The sequence below is a fragment of the Mytilus californianus genome, unplaced genomic scaffold (genome assembly GCF_021869535.1).
Source record: "Mytilus californianus isolate M0D057914Y unplaced genomic scaffold, xbMytCali1.0.p SCAF_4, whole genome shotgun sequence".
In the NCBI taxonomy this organism is placed as follows: Eukaryota; Metazoa; Mollusca; class Bivalvia; order Mytilida; family Mytilidae; genus Mytilus; species Mytilus californianus.
Window position 1 is genome coordinate 108,861,424 of NW_026262690.1, and position 18,851 is coordinate 108,880,274.

The 18,851-nt window shown below is 31.9% G+C and overlaps 1 protein-coding gene across 2 annotated transcripts in view; it reads right to left on the reverse strand.

Annotated features, from left to right (window-relative positions):
• LOC127739089 (slit homolog 1 protein-like) overlaps positions 1 to 18,851 on the reverse strand; it is a 296,950-nt gene that overhangs the window by 11,995 nt on the left and 266,104 nt on the right. The gene's annotated exons all lie outside the window — the stretch shown is intronic.

The following is an 18,851-nucleotide window of genomic DNA, read 5'->3' on the forward strand; positions in this document are numbered from 1 at the left end:
ACTGTTCTGTTCCTAGCGTTGTGCTTTTTATATGTTTACTTTTGTATTATCCAGCATTTATCACTTGACCCGATAGTTTTACTTTTTGGTGGAAGACGTGTTTTCTCTTCAAATTTACATTTTATGCAATCACAGTGAAAACCGTAAATTGAGTAAACATCAACTGTAGCTAGTCAACGAGAAACAAATACAGGAAGAGGAAGAAATGATCCCTTATTTCTTTACTGGATTAAAAAAAAACCAGATAACACCTTTGATATTTATGCTAATTAAACTGATTAAATAATATTGGGGGATTAACTTGACACTTGAGATATAATAGTCATTTTTATGTCACTTGACGCCATAAATATGTCGACATTGACGTATTGACATAAATGACAATACATCATATTTTTTGTCGTTCTTTTTCGGCTTCATCGAAAAACACTGTTTTTCTCTTACAAAGCAGATATTAACTTTAATGAGAATACCAAGAAAATATATACGTAAGACCATGTCAAAAATTAAAAAAAAAAAAATGAAACAACAAGCAGCAATTATTTTTTCAACGAAAAAAATAGATAGAGATATATAATTATCCAATGAAAACTGATATTGTGGAAAAGTGAACGTTCATAAAAAAAGGAAAGTTATCCAGTTTTCGGAAGATTTACTTTTATTTTTGTTTTACGCTAATAATTTAGATTGTATTTATTCACAAAAACACAGTTTCTGTTGGCACTTCCACTAAACATATATTTCCCAAGCCTATCGTTGTTATTGCTCTCTTAGGTTTCTTAAATTTTGTTTTGAAGTTTGCGTTATATTTGTGTATACTAGTCTAGTTGAATGATATATTCATTTCTTGTTGGCACAAATTACGAGTCACCTTAACGTATATTTAAAAAATATAACGATCCTCTTTCTGAACGTAAAAAATTACTTGTCATCCGCCAATTGTTTTATCTTTATATGCAACTAGCTTTCTCTCTCTCAACGTGAAGATTAATCAAGTGTTATCAATAAAATTCATTTCATGAGACACAAATTAGTAGAATTAGTAGAATTGTAAACGGTCACATTCTGTTCATATCATATACGTAGTTCACTTCCTTTTTTTTAATGACCTTATCTATATTTTTTCATTATAACGTCGTTTGTAATTATGTTAGATGAATGTATTCAAAACGCTTAGATTACACATGTTGTTCCATTTAAGCGATGCTTTTTTTTTTTATTATCATTGCTTTTCTATCTCAATAGCTATTTTTTATCATCAAAATACTTACATGTACAGTTATCGAAATCAATTTCTTGAAGACTTGACAGTTTAATATTATCCCGATCCAAACAGGTGACTGCCTCATAATGCCAAGATTTTGATTTTAGCCAGGACCAAAACGGAAAGTTGCAATCACATACTAGATCAAGAAATCTGTTTGAATTTGAAGTGAATTTAGTTTGTTTCATGTTCGTTTGATTACAGTCTAGCTTTGTATGATATCACAATTCTAATCAAAAACACAAAATATAACACGATCGTACAAAAGTTGTAAAACTGGAAAAATTATGAAATTACGGATAGACATGAATATTAGCATAAATTAAAAACAATATATATATATATATATATACATATACACTCAGACCTGCCCCTTTGAAATTCATAATACACAGGTATTACTTTATAGTAGGCAGTTAATGAATTATAAGTGAGCAAAGGAACGTTTGCCTATGTCCAAAATAGAAAGTGTATACTTTTAATTATCTTATAAATGTAAATAATTTGTAACACAATTAACTTCGCACTCAACATATGTAAATGACTTATATGTTTATATCCCTCCCCTCCTTTTCAAGATTTTTTTTCAATTTTGTTCAATCTGTTCATTCGAAATGTCGTTTGATGCAATCCGAATGTTTTACCACCCTTTTAAACATTAATCATGAATTATATTTTCTTCATTTTTGTTTTAAAGGTTTGATACATGTGTTTTAATTACTTTTAGAATCTTTAGTAATTCACTGCAGGTAAATAGAAAAAAAAACATTTGGTTTTGACACATTCTTTCCATTTGATCATAGGAACATTTAACTAGATCTTTACACATCGATTGACTAATAAATAATTTAGACTAAAACTAAATTCAATCTTCGTTCTTAAATCTATTACGTGACCTCAGTGGCAGAATCGGCTAAGAAATTTTTCTTCAGTACTATCTGCCTGACTTCACTGAGGTTGTGAATTTGAACACTACACATGATAGGTGATAGCGGTATATAATAAGTCAAACATAACATAAACAAATACTCTATTAATTTTACTTGCACTCATCATGGTTTTAAGTCATAATAAATTGTTTTCTTAAGGCATTATTATAGAGAATCAAAAAAGGATATTTAGTAGGTTTAGATAGTTATATATTTACAAGTGAAAAACATTATTCCGTTCTCTGCGCTTATACGGGTAACCTATTTTTACCTTTGTGTCTTATATAACTACCATCAATTCAAAACAATATAAACAGATACAGTTTAGTGCAATTCCTAGAAAACTGCTACAAAATTTTATGCACAAAAATATAAATGAAATATCTAAATCGTGTTTTTTGTTTTATAAATCTATGATATATGTACCCCTGTGATACATTTCTAAAAGTTACGTGATTTGTAATCTGATTTGTTACAGTAACTCTTTTTAAAAATACACTAGCTAATTTCAAGTTTAAACAATTTCACTTATAAATTATAACTTTTCTTTGTATTAAACTTTCTCAAACTTCATGATTTTTTTATTAAATCTGGTATCTAAAAGTGCTATGTTTATATTCTTTTGTCATCTTAAATTCATTTGTTAATTAAAGTGTCACTGTTTATCGACTGACATTTACCTTGTTTACCGGTATGAATGTTAAAACAATCAACAAGTTTCATTCAACCGCATGTTTAGGTTTATGTCCGAAATGCTAAATCTCATAATATATCTCACGGTGAAGTAGGAAACAAAATAATCTAATACACAATGTACTACATAACCGAATCGGTCGTTGACGTCATGGATCTATCAATCGTTCAATAAATGTTTTTGTACTTTCAGATATTGTAAGTTGGTGTTATGTTCAAAAGTGTCATTCTTGACAAATGTCACATTGTTTCCTCTCAAATCTCTGAAAAAAGTGGTAAATTAAATCAAAAGCAGTTAGCTGATGTTCAAATCTCTTGAATCGATTAGAAATGGACAAATCGAGATAAGATATTATATGATGTCATTATCTTATCATGTAGTTTTAAGGGCATCACATTTTAGACAAACTCGCATTAAATTTCATCATTACCGACTACCATATAATTCGTTTTATATTTAACTGATTTGACCGAAAGCAATAAAGTTCAATATACAAACATTTCAGTTTTGGTAAATTTTCATATTATCAACACGTATAGAACACTAAAAAAAACAGATCTTCCTATATCTTGGATTGTATATCTCAATATCGATATAAACGATATTATATTCGTTGGAGATAGACAAATTCCCTACCGATTTTAGTCACTTATCAATTTTACTGTTAACAATTATGTTATTCCACTTGTAGTGGCCTGGTTCATCAATATTATGTAGAATAATAATTAAGTAATCGTTAATTTTATCCCATGCAGGATGCTTACATACTTTAAAAATTCGAAATGTATGTCCCAAGAATAGTATATCAAAACAGTCCTAATACAATGTTATCCTATGTTACTTTGTATGTGTAACACGTTAGTAAGTGTAAAAAATAAAAGGAAGCCTTCTCATCAACAAAACCAAAACAAAGCATACAGTTTACCATACGGACTTCTATAGAAATCAAATATCTTTATCATATGCGAAACCTAAAAAACATATTTTAAATGAGTCAGCTTCTTACGAGTTTTTTCAAGCTGCATAAAATTTATATCAGTATGCAGATTCTTGAAGGCAAAAAAGGGACAAGAGAGAAATTTTCATTTACATATATATCTTTTTCCAGAACATTGGTTATAAAAAAAAAAATAATTTGTAACTATCTTACTTCTGGCTTTTGATGAAAAAGAACACATTAATGTATTTATTTCAGCCAATCGTCATTTATTCTTGTTGCAGCATAACATATTGTGACAAATTGTACCATCTAAACGCTTTTTTTATTGTAAAGCAGTTGTGAAATGCTGATAGAAGTATGTATAAAAAAGGCGAGTTTCTTTTTTGTAGAAACTAAGAACCTATATGCGTGTCAGTAATATTTGTTCTTTACAAATGTTTGTCATACATTTGTATGATCAATTACCGCACGAATTTAATAACATTACCCCTTGAATGTAAAGAAAATAAAGCAAATTTATCTGTGTCGCTATACTTCTATCTGTAAACACATGTGTGTTTTCATAATGTCATAAGCAGTGCATGCATTTAGGTCGTCGATGATAATCGTTAAAAAGGTGATGACAATTTGTTATTTGGTCTCTCAACTATCGGGATTCCACATTTTTTCAGAATGTAAAAGACAGTCTTGGCAAATGTTTTTTTTAATATTTTCAATGAATGACTTTAACTTTCAATATGTGTCTACCTTGCATTGCGACACTCGTCTTCCTGATAAAACCTAATAAAATTCGGTTGGTTTCAAGCTTAAACGCCAACCTTCATCATACAATATACAATCAATGACACAAACCCGTACTAGTTAATCAATTTGACAATCAATGCCTTAACAGTAATTCTATTTTGACAAAATGTGCAAAATTAAACATTCGGCATTTAGTACAGGTGTTGCCAAGCTCAAATAATCAAAAACCATTAAAGGTATAGACCAAACGTGAATAGTTACAAACAATTCAGGAATAGAGTGAGAAGTTTACATGTAGCTAGCTATAAAACCAGGTTTAATCCACCATTTTCTATACAAGGAAATGCCTGTACCAAGTTAGGAATATGACAGTTGTTTTCCATTCTTTTGATGTGTCGGAGCTTTTGATTTTGTCATTTGATAAGGGACTTTCCGATTCCTTGCAGTTCGGTATTTTTGTTAATTTAGCTTTTTATCATGTTTTTATGGGATTCGTGTCGTAGTGTTTTGCATACAGAGGTTTGTCATTTCAACTTTTCCCGTGTTTTTTGTTCTATTGTCTAGTGTTTTTTCTTCATCTTATGAGTTTTTCTTATCTCATAGTATCTTCCTATCAGACTACAATTCCAACTTTCACTTCAAATTGCCAATAAAAAAATTTACAGAAAGTGTGTCACACAGTTTGCTTTTGTTCATTGATAATAACTAATAACAGAAAGAAAAAAGCATTCCCCATAAAAACTAATTTTTTTTAGTTATTTTCTTCTGGATGAAATATTGTAAATTATATGCAAAGAACTCACTACTTATGTGGAATAAAACCACTTCATTTCGAATATTAATTATTTTTGATAACAGTATTTGTAGATCCTGCTATATGGAACGCCACAGCTGTCTTATGTAGTAATCTGACAGTATGTTATGTGATTTATTATTACTTGATGATATTTTGTCTTTAAATAGTATGGTTGAGACATTACTTGGTGATGTTTTGATATTACTTAATGATGTTCTGATATTACTTAATGATGTTTTTATATTACTTAATGATATTTTGTTATGACATAATGATGTTTTTATATTACATTATATGGTTTCGTAATGACTTGGTATGGTTTTGACATTACTTAATGATATTTGATATTGCATGATATGGTTTCGTAATGACTAGGTATGATTTTGACATTACTTAATATGATGTCAACATTATTTAAAATGTCATTACACAGTGTGGTTTTTACATCACTTGTATTTATGCGTATGTGGGTTAACGTTATGCAGTTGTTTCTTTACATGGCTCAGGTATTTCGTAATGATGATTTGTCAATTTTTTATATATCTTTAACATAATGATGTTTCAAAATTAGACGATTTTACCTTACATGATGTGTTCGTTCCAGTATTTGATATGGCTTTATCATTTATTCATTAATATATTTAGAAGTAACATTAAAACAGTTCAAATGTTAATATATAAAAATGAAGATCAAAAACGTTTAAAAATGAGAATCATCTTATCAGGTTCACACATCCACATCAAATTAACAGAATTAGCTGTTAACGGATGGAGATTTTATGTTATTGGTATAAAACTACATTTCAAGGTAACATGATGGTGTATATTTTGTTTGCCTTAATTTATCAATTGATATACAATGACAATTATAATACAATTGGTAAATTAATTATTATCTAATTTAAAGACTTTATTTAACCTTAATTTTGCCAACCCCAGGGGGTATTACGTGCACAAGCTAGGTTGCAACCACCCTTGATCAACTTCTGCTTTCCGTGGTCTTACGCTTTTTACCATGGCATTGTCAGTTCGTTTTCGACTTATGAGTCTGAATATCCCTTTGGTACCTTTCGTCTCTCTTTTGTTACACTGGAAGAATTCAATCTTAACTTATTGCATGCAAATAATTATTGAAAATCTAGTGGATTGAACAATAGGGCGAGGGACATTTTTGTTCCAAAAAATGTTATTTTGTGTACTAATTTTCTAATTTTCTAATTTTAACTCACTTCAAGCAAGCCCCTTATCGCCCCCGTTTTGAAAGACCAAGCGAAAACCATAGATCCGCGACGGAAAATAAAAGTAAGAACTCATAACGCTCGAATTACAACTCGAAATGTAACTCGAAAAAATCTAAATGAGAAATTCAAATTTGAACTCGAATTGTAACTAGAACTCTACCTTTGATTAAGACTACAACTCGAAGTTTAACTCAAATTTTAACTCTTAACTCAACTCTAACTCGAACTTTAACTTTAATTTTAACTCGAACAGTAACGCGAACTCTAACTCGATGGATAGCATCACCCATCCGAGACTCATACAAGAAATGACATTGAAATGGGTTTAAAAAAGGATTTTTTGTTACTTCAAAATGGGCACGCGGTTTTACCTCATCAATTTATGTGATAACCTTATCAAAGAATGACAAAACAATATCAAATACTGGAACGAACACATCATTTAGTGTAAAATCGTCAAATTTTAAAACTTCATTTTGTAATACTAAAGCCATATGAAGAGTTGACAAATCATTATTACGGAATAACATAAACCTCATCACGTACTGAAAAAAACAACATTACGTTAGTCAACATACACATCAAGTAATGTGAAGACACAGAGTTTGTCACTATCTATCTCTTTATACAAGTTGAAAATTGAGATGAAACTATAGATTCCATTTAATTTCTAAAACAAAAGTATTTTTCATTTACTATCAATTGTAATGATAAAAAAATCCATATATAGGTTGTTTTTTAGAAGGTGTGTTCGATAAGGGATTGCACTTTATTGTTTTGGTTAACGGGAATGCTATCGGAGTCCAAATACAAATGACATTTCCAGGCAATTTTGAGTCGTTTCATTCCTCCGCTTCTTAAAGGTATATCTCCGTGAATTAAGCATGCTTAAAATATTCATCTCTCAATCTTACGCAACCAACAAACAGCCCATCTAATAGTGTTGGGAAAGGCAGAATACCTTCACAATAAGTTTTAAAAAAGTTTCCTTCGTTAACCTCTTCTAAAACTACACGTCCTATTGGTTTTGAAAACAGGTAGCATGGATTACATTTAACAATAGTTTACATCTATCCCCTCAAGAATTTTCGCCCGGGGAGGGGGCACTGCAATAACGCATAAATCGCTCTCTGGTTTTTAAACCATGTTGAAAGTATCACGGAAACAATTCATTTACACGTACCTCTTTCATTTAATCAAATCCTACTAAAAAGTCTGATCCATGAGTTCATTTTCTAAAAATTAGAGACATTTTGTCATAGAAAGCGCCACTTTTTGATTGACATATTTAATTCTTGAAAAGTACAGTTAATTAAACCCCTGACATGTGTCATCGCCCATTAATGTTACAAATCATATATAGCCACGCCTTTCTCATTAACATATTTTATCCACTCAAAACTACTCTTCTTTTCGTAAATTAAATAGGTAAGTTTGTAAAAGGCGTGCTATATATAACATATAATTAGATTTCGTTGCCAGAGGCGGATGCAGGATTTCGAAAAGGAATGGGGTGGAGGGTGTTGATATAGGCAACGTTAAAATAGAACATACAATATAAGTATCAATATGATGTAGGGCCATATATATAAGTGTTTGTTGCATATGTATTTTACATATGCATATTTAGGACGAGAAGATGAATATGAACCAGACTTCTTATTTTACCACAGGAAGACATGTCATCCTACCCGTACATACGATTTTGACTCCGGACCGACCAATCTTTGCTCTAACTCCTAAATTTTGCATGCTTGGCAGAAAGCCAGCCAATCTCAAATTTGAAACGGGCGAGGATCAAGCTCAAGACATCCCGCACTCGAGCAGTGGTGTAACTTTCATTGACGCAATGCGGCAACCGCATCACCAATTTTTTTACCATTAAAAAAAAAGAAATAAAGATAATCATATACCGTGTACTTCATAGTATAAAGTATACTGAGTGACGATGGTTCAAAACGTTGACTGCTTTACTCTTTACTCACTCATTCCTCATTATTAAAGTCTTGAAAAATTTCTTTCATGAAATGAACAAGGTAGATGCAAATATCTTTTTAAGTAACAGACAAAGTATACCTTGAATAAAACTGATTCAAACATGAGGTCATAACTGTGAAACTGATATGATGCTTGATTTGTTTTTTAGAAAACGAACTTGTTACTTTTGGTGGACATAATTTTCAACAGACACTTGGCATTCCTACAATTTATGTAGTTCTCCTAATATCCCAAATCTATACAAAAGCATTTAAGAGGAGGTCATACATATAATTCTGTCAATTATTTCTGTTTTGATCTATACCTGTCTGTAACTGACTACTGAGAATTAAACATTAAACCAGCAGTTTCATTTTTATATTGATTTGATGCGCACTATTATTTCATGATAAAATTCAACTAATCTGGATTTTTCATAGACAGGATCTTTTTGCCAGTGTGTGACATATCAAGAGTATGATCACCTTTACCTATTTTACGATTCATATTTTCAATTAACCGTCCACTCCCTATTGGCATTGACGTCTTTCAACCAATGTGCGGTTTTGACTGCCAAGATTAAAATCATTTGCCTCACCAGAAATAAAATTCAAGTAACGCTACTGTCGATTGATTGATAGGTGGTTGCTTAACGTCCAGTGGCAAATATTTCATGCATAATTAACGTGCAGAGAGCGTGGAATTCTCTCTACAAGAGGCATCGGATTTAACGTCTACACTCTGTCCGGACGGGACTGCGTACTTGTACATCCAGCACAGCCAAACGGACTCCCCATTTTGGCCGATCGGAACAAGACCAACAGTGACCATTTCTATTCCCCGATCCCCTTTGAGAGGTAACTGTCGATGTTAGCGCGCTACCACAAAACCAAAGAGACGGTTATGAATATGGAAGAGACATATACATGTGAATGTATTTATCAAAATATTTGCAACAAGAATGTGTGGTCTTAAGACACTGTGTCGCTTCACATGATCTTATTTCCATGTTCAGTGCACCACTTAATCCGTATATAATTTTAAACGTTTTATATTTTAAGCAGAACGGAAGAACGGACGAATGCACAGACCAGAAAATATATTATTCCCTGGCTACCATAAGTTGGTCATAAAACTAAAATGATCATCCTACTTAACGAAACTTCAATCAAATATTCCGTACATGTCCGTTTTTTATACGTATTTGTATAAGTTAAACGTCAAACATTTTAGAAAAACAATTTAAGGTAGCTGGGGTGTCTTCCTCCATCTTGGATTTTGAAATAGCAGATAACAATCGGTCTAGATCTTTAATGAAATGTGCAAATTGCAAGAGTAGTGTGTAATTCATGTGTAAGACTTATCATGTTTAACCAGTAACTGAATTAATTATTCCCTTGAAAGGTTGTTGTCAATGAAATCATCCCAAAATTTAATAACAAAATATGTAAAGAATTAAGATAGCAGTTTGTGCTAATGTTTAAATAGCATCGACTCCAACAAAGTATGTGTATTCAACGAACCAAAAATTCATGCAGTCTATGCTCCCCTCCGTCGTCCTTCAATACAATAGTCCGCGATACGGTCTGATAGGTTGGTTATGTCGAGTAATGTCATTTAATGTGAAATCTCTATTGAGTATTATCACAACATCATTAAGTAGTGTCAAAACCATTCTATGTTAAGACAAAATATCTTCAAGTTATAATAAAACCATATCACCTAATGTCATAGTATCCCGTAAGTCAACTGTAGCATTCCATAGTGTTAAGTCCTGTTAAGTCAAACGAACAACGTACCACTGGTTATTCTGTTTAAAGAGCTGAACTCCAGAAAGATGTAGTTATTGATCAATAAGCATATTTTTCATTGAATGACTTTAGATTTTGTTTTCATTTGCTTTTGGACAATATATTCTAAACATGTTTACATACAGTGTCTGCAGTGCTGATAAGTTTTGAAATGCTCCCTGCTGTATTGTAGTTATTTGGTTGTTGTGCAAATCTCTGAAACAAAGTAATGGTGAGGTAACCAATTATGTTTTTGTTATCCTGTTACCCGAGTGTTGTTACTTTGAAGCCGATCCATAATCCAAGATGGCCGCCAGCAGGGGACTTAGTTTAACATTGGACCCTATGGGAAATACATACAAATGTCTTCTTTTAGAGAACCACTGAATGGAATGAAACCAAACATGGCATGAATGTTCCTTATGAGGTGCTGACCGAGTGTTGTTACTTTGCAGCTGATCCATCATCCAAGATGGCCGCCAGTGGGAGACTTAGTTTAACATAGGAGCCTATGGGAAATACATACAAATGTGTTCTTTTAGAGAACCACTGAATGGAATGAAACCAAACATGGCATGAATGTTCCTTATGAGGTGTTGACCAAGTGTTGTTACTATGAAGCCGATCCATAATCTAAGATGGCCGCCAGCGGAGGACTTAGTTTAACATAGGACCCTATGAGAAATACATACAAATGTTTTCTTTTAGAGAACCATTGAATGGAATGAAACCAAACATGGCATGCATGTTCCTTTTGAGGTGCTCACCAAGTGTTGTTACTTTGAAGCTGATCCTTCATCCATGATGGCCGCCAATGGGGGGACTTCCTTTAACATAAGACCCTATGGGAAATACATACAAATGCTTCTTCTAGAGGTGCACTGAATGGAATGAAACCAAAACATGGCATAAATGTTTCTTATGAGGTGCTGATGAAGTGTTGCTACTTTGTTGCCGATTTACTGTTCAAGATGGCCACCAGGATTTTTTATTAAATTACAGGACCAATATTAAACCAAATTTGGCTTCAGTCATTATTAGGGTATCTGTTATGATTTTAATCTATTTTTACATGATTTCCAAAACCAAAGTAGAATCAGGTGAGCGACACAGGCTCTTGAGAGCCTCTAGTTTCATAAGTCAGCAAAGTCAACAATAATTTAAATTTCCCAATGATAATACCCAAACAGTTTTTTTTTACAGTTTCTAACAGAAGATCACTTAATTCTAATGTTATTTCTGATCACTCACCAATACGCCAAAGGTAATCTGGTCTGGATTTTCTCATCAAGTTATGTGTACAGATAAAAAGTTGCTGACTCTGCAGGACCTCATGAAATTTGTACATTATATGTAAACAAGTCTTGGTGCAAGGCGCAAAGTTGATTCAAACTATGAGCCATGTAGGATCGTTATGACAAATGGAAAATCAGAAAAATGATAGAATCTGCTATAAAAAGTTCAACTATTCAATGTATTGATATCATTAATATCACATTCTTGCTAAAAACACATTTATCTTGGAAGTTTATTAAATAATGCAGAAAACATATTTCAAGACAAAAGAATTTGCTTTCGTGATGATCAATATAAATAGATCAAATTTGGCAGTATGCAATTGGAATGACAATGTAGACAGAGGCTTTACATCAATGTGGAAATCAAGAAATCCTAATGCACCAGCTACACAAAAAGGAAATAATGCATATAATTACAGGATGAACATTTCGAACCGATACATTTCTAGTTTCTATTAGAACAAAATGGTTATATCTCATTAAATTCTATACAGTTTTATATTGACTCCATACATTTTTAACATTCTTAGTGTTTTTTAACAAATTCTTCACATTATAGATGTATATGAACATATTCTTAACCTTCTTAACTTTCGAGATATGTCGAAATATTCTAAAATCCAAATCTTATTCAAAAATCGAGGAAGTGGTAAACCAAACAAGACAAAAAATTGGCCCAAAACCAGCCAAGCAATCAGAGGTTTCCATGATGAAGATATCTCCATCTTGATATAAAACGATTTTAAAAATATTGTAAAATGAACAAAAATAACAAAATCCGTATTCTCATGCAAGTATCGAAGTATTGACAAGTAGGTAGGTGATACACTGGTTGATAAAAAGTGATATCCTGGTGGAGATAAAAAGTGATACACTTGTTGAGGATATAAAGTGATACCCTGTTGTTGATATTAAGTGATACCCTGTTGTTGACATTAAGTGATACTCTTAACTTGATGAGGATATACGGTTATACCCTTGCTCGGGATATATAAAATGATACCCAGGTCTTGATATAAAGTGATACCCTGGTGGTGATAAAAAAGGATACCCTGGTAGTGATATAAAGTGATACACTGGTGATGGCATTAAAAGATATTCAGGTAGTGATATAAAATGATAACCTTGCTGGTGATATATGGTGATACTCTTGGAGTGATATAAAATGATACTTTTGCTGAGGACACTTGATATAAAGTGATACCCTGGTGGTGATAAAAAAGGATACCCTGGTAGTGATATAAAGTGATACACTGGTGCTGATATAGAAAGATACTCTGGCGGTGATATAAAAAGATACCCTGGTGATGGCATTAAAATATATTCAAGTGGTGATATAAAATGATAACCTTGTTGGTGATATAAACTGATGCTCATGGAGGGATATAAAAGGATACCTTTGCTGAGGACATAAAGTGTGACCCCTGCTGGGGACATTAAGTGAAACCCTGGCGGTGATTTGAAGTGATACTATGAAGATGATATTTAGTGATATGCTTCTGAAAATATAAGGTGATACCCTGTTGGTGATTGCAAGTGATACCCTGGTGGTTATAAAAAGTGATGCCCTGGTGTTGATATAAAATGATGCCCTGGCGGTGATAAAAGAGGGATATCCTGGTAGTGATATAAATTGACACCCTGGTGGTGATATAAATTGATATCCTGCAGGGTATATAAATTGATTCACCTGAAGTGATATAAAGTGATACCCTGTTAATGATATAACGTGACACCATGGTAATGACAATAGATACACTGATGGTAATACAAAGATAAAATCCTTTCTGGTAATATAAAATGATACACTTTGGGAGATACAAAGGCATATCTTTGATTTGGATATAAAGTGATACCCTTGCTGGGAATACAAAGTGATACCCTAGTGATGTTATAAGGTGACACCTTGGTTGTGATTTAAAGTGATATCTGGTGATAATTTGATGGTGAAAATAAAGTGATACACTTGATGTGATATAAAGCTATACGCTTCCTCGGGACATCAAGTGGTGTTATTAGTGATACCCTTGATTGGGACAAAAAGTGAAATAATCGTTAAAATATCTATGCAATTTTTTAACAAAACGTAGACAATTCCTCTTAAATATCACGTAACTGAAGTACGTTATTGATTATTTGTTTGTGCTTATTTCATTGAAGTGACATATAGGTCCAATGGACCGGTTGTTTTTATATTATTTGCTCTAAAATACTTTAATTGTAATACGATAATACACATGCCACTATAAAAAACAATATACTTACTTACTTACTTATTTAAAGTTATACCCTTGTGGTGATATAAAGTGCCACCCTTGCTTGATGATATAAAGTGATACCCTTGTTGTGATTTCAAATTATACATTGGTAGTGATATAAAGTGTTACATTGGGGTCATATTAGGTGATATTATATTTTGGTGGTGAAATAAAGAAATACACTGGAGGTGATATAGAGTGATACCCTTGTTTGGAATATAAAAAAAAAGAAACCTTTACTGTGGACATAAAGTGATGACATTACTTGGGACATAAAGTTATGCCCTGGTGATGATTTAAAGGGATATACTTATTGTGGTAAAAAGTAATAGCCTATAACATCATACCCTGGTGTTGATGTAAAATGATACTCTAGTGGTAATATAAAGTGGTACCTTTGCTGGGATATAAAATGATAACCTGATGGTGATATAAAGTGATACACCAGAGGTGATATAAAGTGATACACCAGAGGTGATATAAAGTTATATGAAATGATACTTTGATCGTGTTATTAAGTGATACAAGGGAGGTGATATAATGTGGTACCCTTGCTGGGATATAAAACGATAACCTAATTATGATATAAAATGATATCATGGAGGTGATATAAATTGATACCTTGATGGGGGTAAAAAGTGATACCTTTGCTGGTAATATAAAGTGATACCTTGGTGTGGATACGGTATTATACTCTGAGGGAAATATAAAGTGATACCCTGCTGGCGATATAAAGTGATATCCTGGTGATGATATACAGTGATACCCTAGTGGTAATAAAGAGTGATACACAAGAGGTGATATAAAGTGATACTCTCGTGTTGATATCAAGTGATACTTTGATCGTGTTATAAAAAGTAAAATCACAAAAATACTGAACTCCGAGGAAAATTCAATCGGAAAGTCCCTAATCACATGGCAAAATCAAATGACAAAACACATCAAACGAATGGACAACAACTGTCATATTCCTGACTTGGTACAGGCATTTTCAAATGTAGAAAATGGTGGATTGAACCTGGTTTTATAGCGCTAAACCTCTCACTTGTACGACAGTCTTATCAAATTTGATGATACCATGGATGTAATGTAAATTGATACATTGATGGGGGTACAAAGTGATACCTTTACTGGTAATATAAAGTGATACATTGGTGTGGATATATTATGATACTCTGGGGGAAATATAAAGTGATACCCTGGTGGCGGTGTAAAGTGATATCCTGGTGATTATATAAAGTGATACCCTAGTGGTGATATCAAGTGATACTCTGATAGTGTTATAAAGTGATACACTGGAGGTAATTTAAATTGATACTTTGGTGGTGATTTAAAGTGATACACTGGAGGTGATTTGAAGTGATACGCTGGTGGTGATTCAAGGTGATACACTGGAGGTGAAATGAAGTGATACTCTGGAGGTGATATAAAGTGATACTCTTGTGGTTATTCAATGTGATACACAGGAGGTGACTCAAAGCGATACTCTGGTGGTGATACCAAGGTTATGATGTAAAGTTGTAAGATAAATGAAACTGGATTTCGAAATAGATAAGATTAGACATAGCTATATCAAATCATAGACTGAATGACGACAAACTAGAACTCATCCCATACATACAAATGAGGAACGGTTAATAGTGTCCAGAGACAGAAAATGGGACTGGATTATTATCTGCTGTCTTATAGAATTCTTTCAAAAAATCTATTTTCTGATTACTGATTCTGATTACTGGCAGATGAAAAACGCAAAATATTCATACCAAAACATTTCTGTACAGAACATTCATTTATTAGTTGTAAATGAGGTTAGTAGAGGTTTTAATTAACTCATTTATAATATAAAACATAATTATTTTGACAATTTGAAGTTTAAAAACATAAATTTACCCCATAAGTTGATAAAACAATCACATGGTGTTTATTTTGGAGCTAAACATGTTTAATAATTAAATCATGTAACAGTCCTTAAATCGGTTTGTTTTTGATACAATTAAGAAACTGCAATTTATATAAATTAGTCTGAGTCCTGTTTATATATTTTATAAGTTGAATCCTATTTAGACTCGTCCATTCTAGGTGGAAAAGGCTTATGCGATTGCTTTTTCTGTACCTTTTTAAAAAATTTAAGTTTGTAAGTCAGTAAAAGTTCAATGACAACTTAATTAGCGAATTTCTCACAAAAAAAGGCTGTCAAATCTCCTCGACATCCGTGTTCGTGGATCCTTAACATCTCTTTTTGTTTTGAGGTCTTTTGATTCTAATATTGATTTATCATTGCACTTTTACTATTACTTATCTTAAGCAAGTCAATCTATTTTTTTTGCATATGCTGGATGATGGTAAATGCGTAATATTCATATTATAAAAATACTGCCTGAAATATGTCTTGATCAACTCATTTTAACCAATAGAAATTCTCATTGTAAACGTTGCATGACAAAATCATAAATCGAAAAATTACAAAAAAAAGTAAATTAACAAAAATACAGAACTCCGAGGAAAATTCAAAACGGACAGTCCCTAATCAAATGGCAAAATCAAAAGCTCAAACACATGAAACCTGATTTTATAGCTAGCTAAACCTCTCGCTTGTATGACAGTTACATAAAATTCCTTTATATTAACAACAATGTGTGAACAAAACAAGCAGACATAATAGGTAAAAATATCCAAAATAGGGTACATCAGTCAAAATTGTGTTATGATCTTAATCAACAAACCGATTACTAAAGCTACATATAAACAATTTGTGCTGCTATATCAAAAAGAAGATGTCGTATGATTGCCAATGAGAAAACTCTCCACAAAAGACCAAATGACCATGTAATTTACTGTCACCAAATCTTTTATTGGTTTCACGTGGAGTTTTTGTATTAATGAATCAGTATCTTCCGAACCTTTGAAAAATGATCAATTAGTAAAAGATCATTGTTTTTTACTGTTGGAAATAACTTAAGGATGTTTGCTCCTCTTGTTTTTGAATTATTGCCAGATATTTGGAATCCTCTTGTTTTATCCATATAGTGCTATTAAAAATCTTGCAGGCATTTCCCTTTTCTTTCCATTATTTGATTACATATAGTTTAAAATGCCATCTGTGAAAATTTTATAAAATCCTTGATATTTTGTCGTAAGTTTTGAAAAAAAAGGTGCCAATGTTGAATTATGAAAAGTCTAGAGAGAATCGATTTCCGCCAAATTTTCAATGGCTTATATCTCGAATACAAACGCACGCATTGTTTTTCTGCTTTTTTAGTTCCTTCATTTATATACTATCAATTCCTAACAGTCTTTTAAAAAGCTTGTTATTTTAAAATAGAGTATCGAACATCCTTAAGGTAAGATTTCAATAAAATATTATTTTATGTTACTATAGTCGTGTCACCTTGAAAAAAAAACCAAAAAATAAAAAAAACCGCCAAATCTCGAAACGATAACAACGTACAAGTTAACAACAACACAAAAAAGACGCAAGTTGAATGATCCATATTGGTCATTATGTCAACACAGTATGTGGTGTAAAATTCACTTAGTTTAATGCACGTAGATGTGAAATGCAAGTTGAAGTTTGCATAACAAGGCGTATTATTGAAATATGATACATGCTCAGATTCTATATCTATTTATTTAATTTGATAATTTTATCAATAAATTCTATTTTTTTTTCATTTTAAATTATTGCTGTTTGTTTAACGTCCAGTGACAAAACTTTCATGCTTGGAGGTCCTGCAAAAGGGCTAAGTGTTTCTACAAAATACATTTAGCAATAAACATATTCTGCCAATGAACGACTGCAGATGTTTTTTTTTATTTTTCTTCTGAACGATATTACAGTAAAATTGTATACATACATAAATGTTAGCGCTGGAAGGTCTTTAAACGCTCCTTGCTGTATTGTAGTTATTTGATTAGTGTCCAAGTCTCTGTAACAATAGATTTGCAATTTTTCTGTATTATAGAAATTATTGCGGTGTTCTTTGCCTGATACATCTAGACACTCGCTTCTATTTAGCTGTTCATTTTAGAACGAAAGTCTAAATATTTCAACCTGTCTTTCAGTTTATAATTGAGACATGCTTGAATGTGTTAACTGTAGAAAATCAATGTTTATATACTTTGCACCAGAAAAGCGACTTCGATTGTACGTATTCAAACAGATATTTGGATTTTTGTAGTACTTAATTCTGATTTACATCGCTCCAAGAGTAGGTAATATAACAGTAGCTTAGATGAAATCTGGTAAAATCGAGTTTACAGTTAATTGAGATGAGGTTTCGTGGATCATTTGGCAGACTTAGCGATAAAACGTTGTGTGTAAGGACACTTTAGCGATTTTGGTTTCAGTAGAATGAAGGATGATCCAGTCTTTTATCCTTGAATAAAATTCTAAAGGAACACAAAACCGACATAACAACAACTGTCAAAGATCAGACATCAATAAAGAGTTATCCAATTAATTTTAAACATTGTGTTATCATTTAATACAATCAGTTTCAGCATTCCTAAATTTGGACAGATAAATGATGGTAAAATCAAGCCGTCCTTTACAAATGTAAAAATTGATGCACTTCGATATTCGTAGACGATTTCTTCAGAAACATCAAAAACAGTGCATGAAGCTAAAACATTTGTAAAAGTAATAGTTTCAAAAGATGTCAAGTAAGTGTATTGTTGATAACTTTTACCGCACATTGTTTTTTTTTCACTAAGATTTTGCTCGATATAGGGTAATTCGACTGCTCTTACTATTCTTTATATATTTCGTTATTGTAATCCTTGTGTTATGACTTTCGGCCTCATTTATTTATCTCAATACCCCTTAGCCGATCACGATTATAGAGATGGAAAAAAAAACGGAAAATTAAATATTGATTTTGTTATCATTAATTTGAAACCATACTCAATGTTATTGTTATA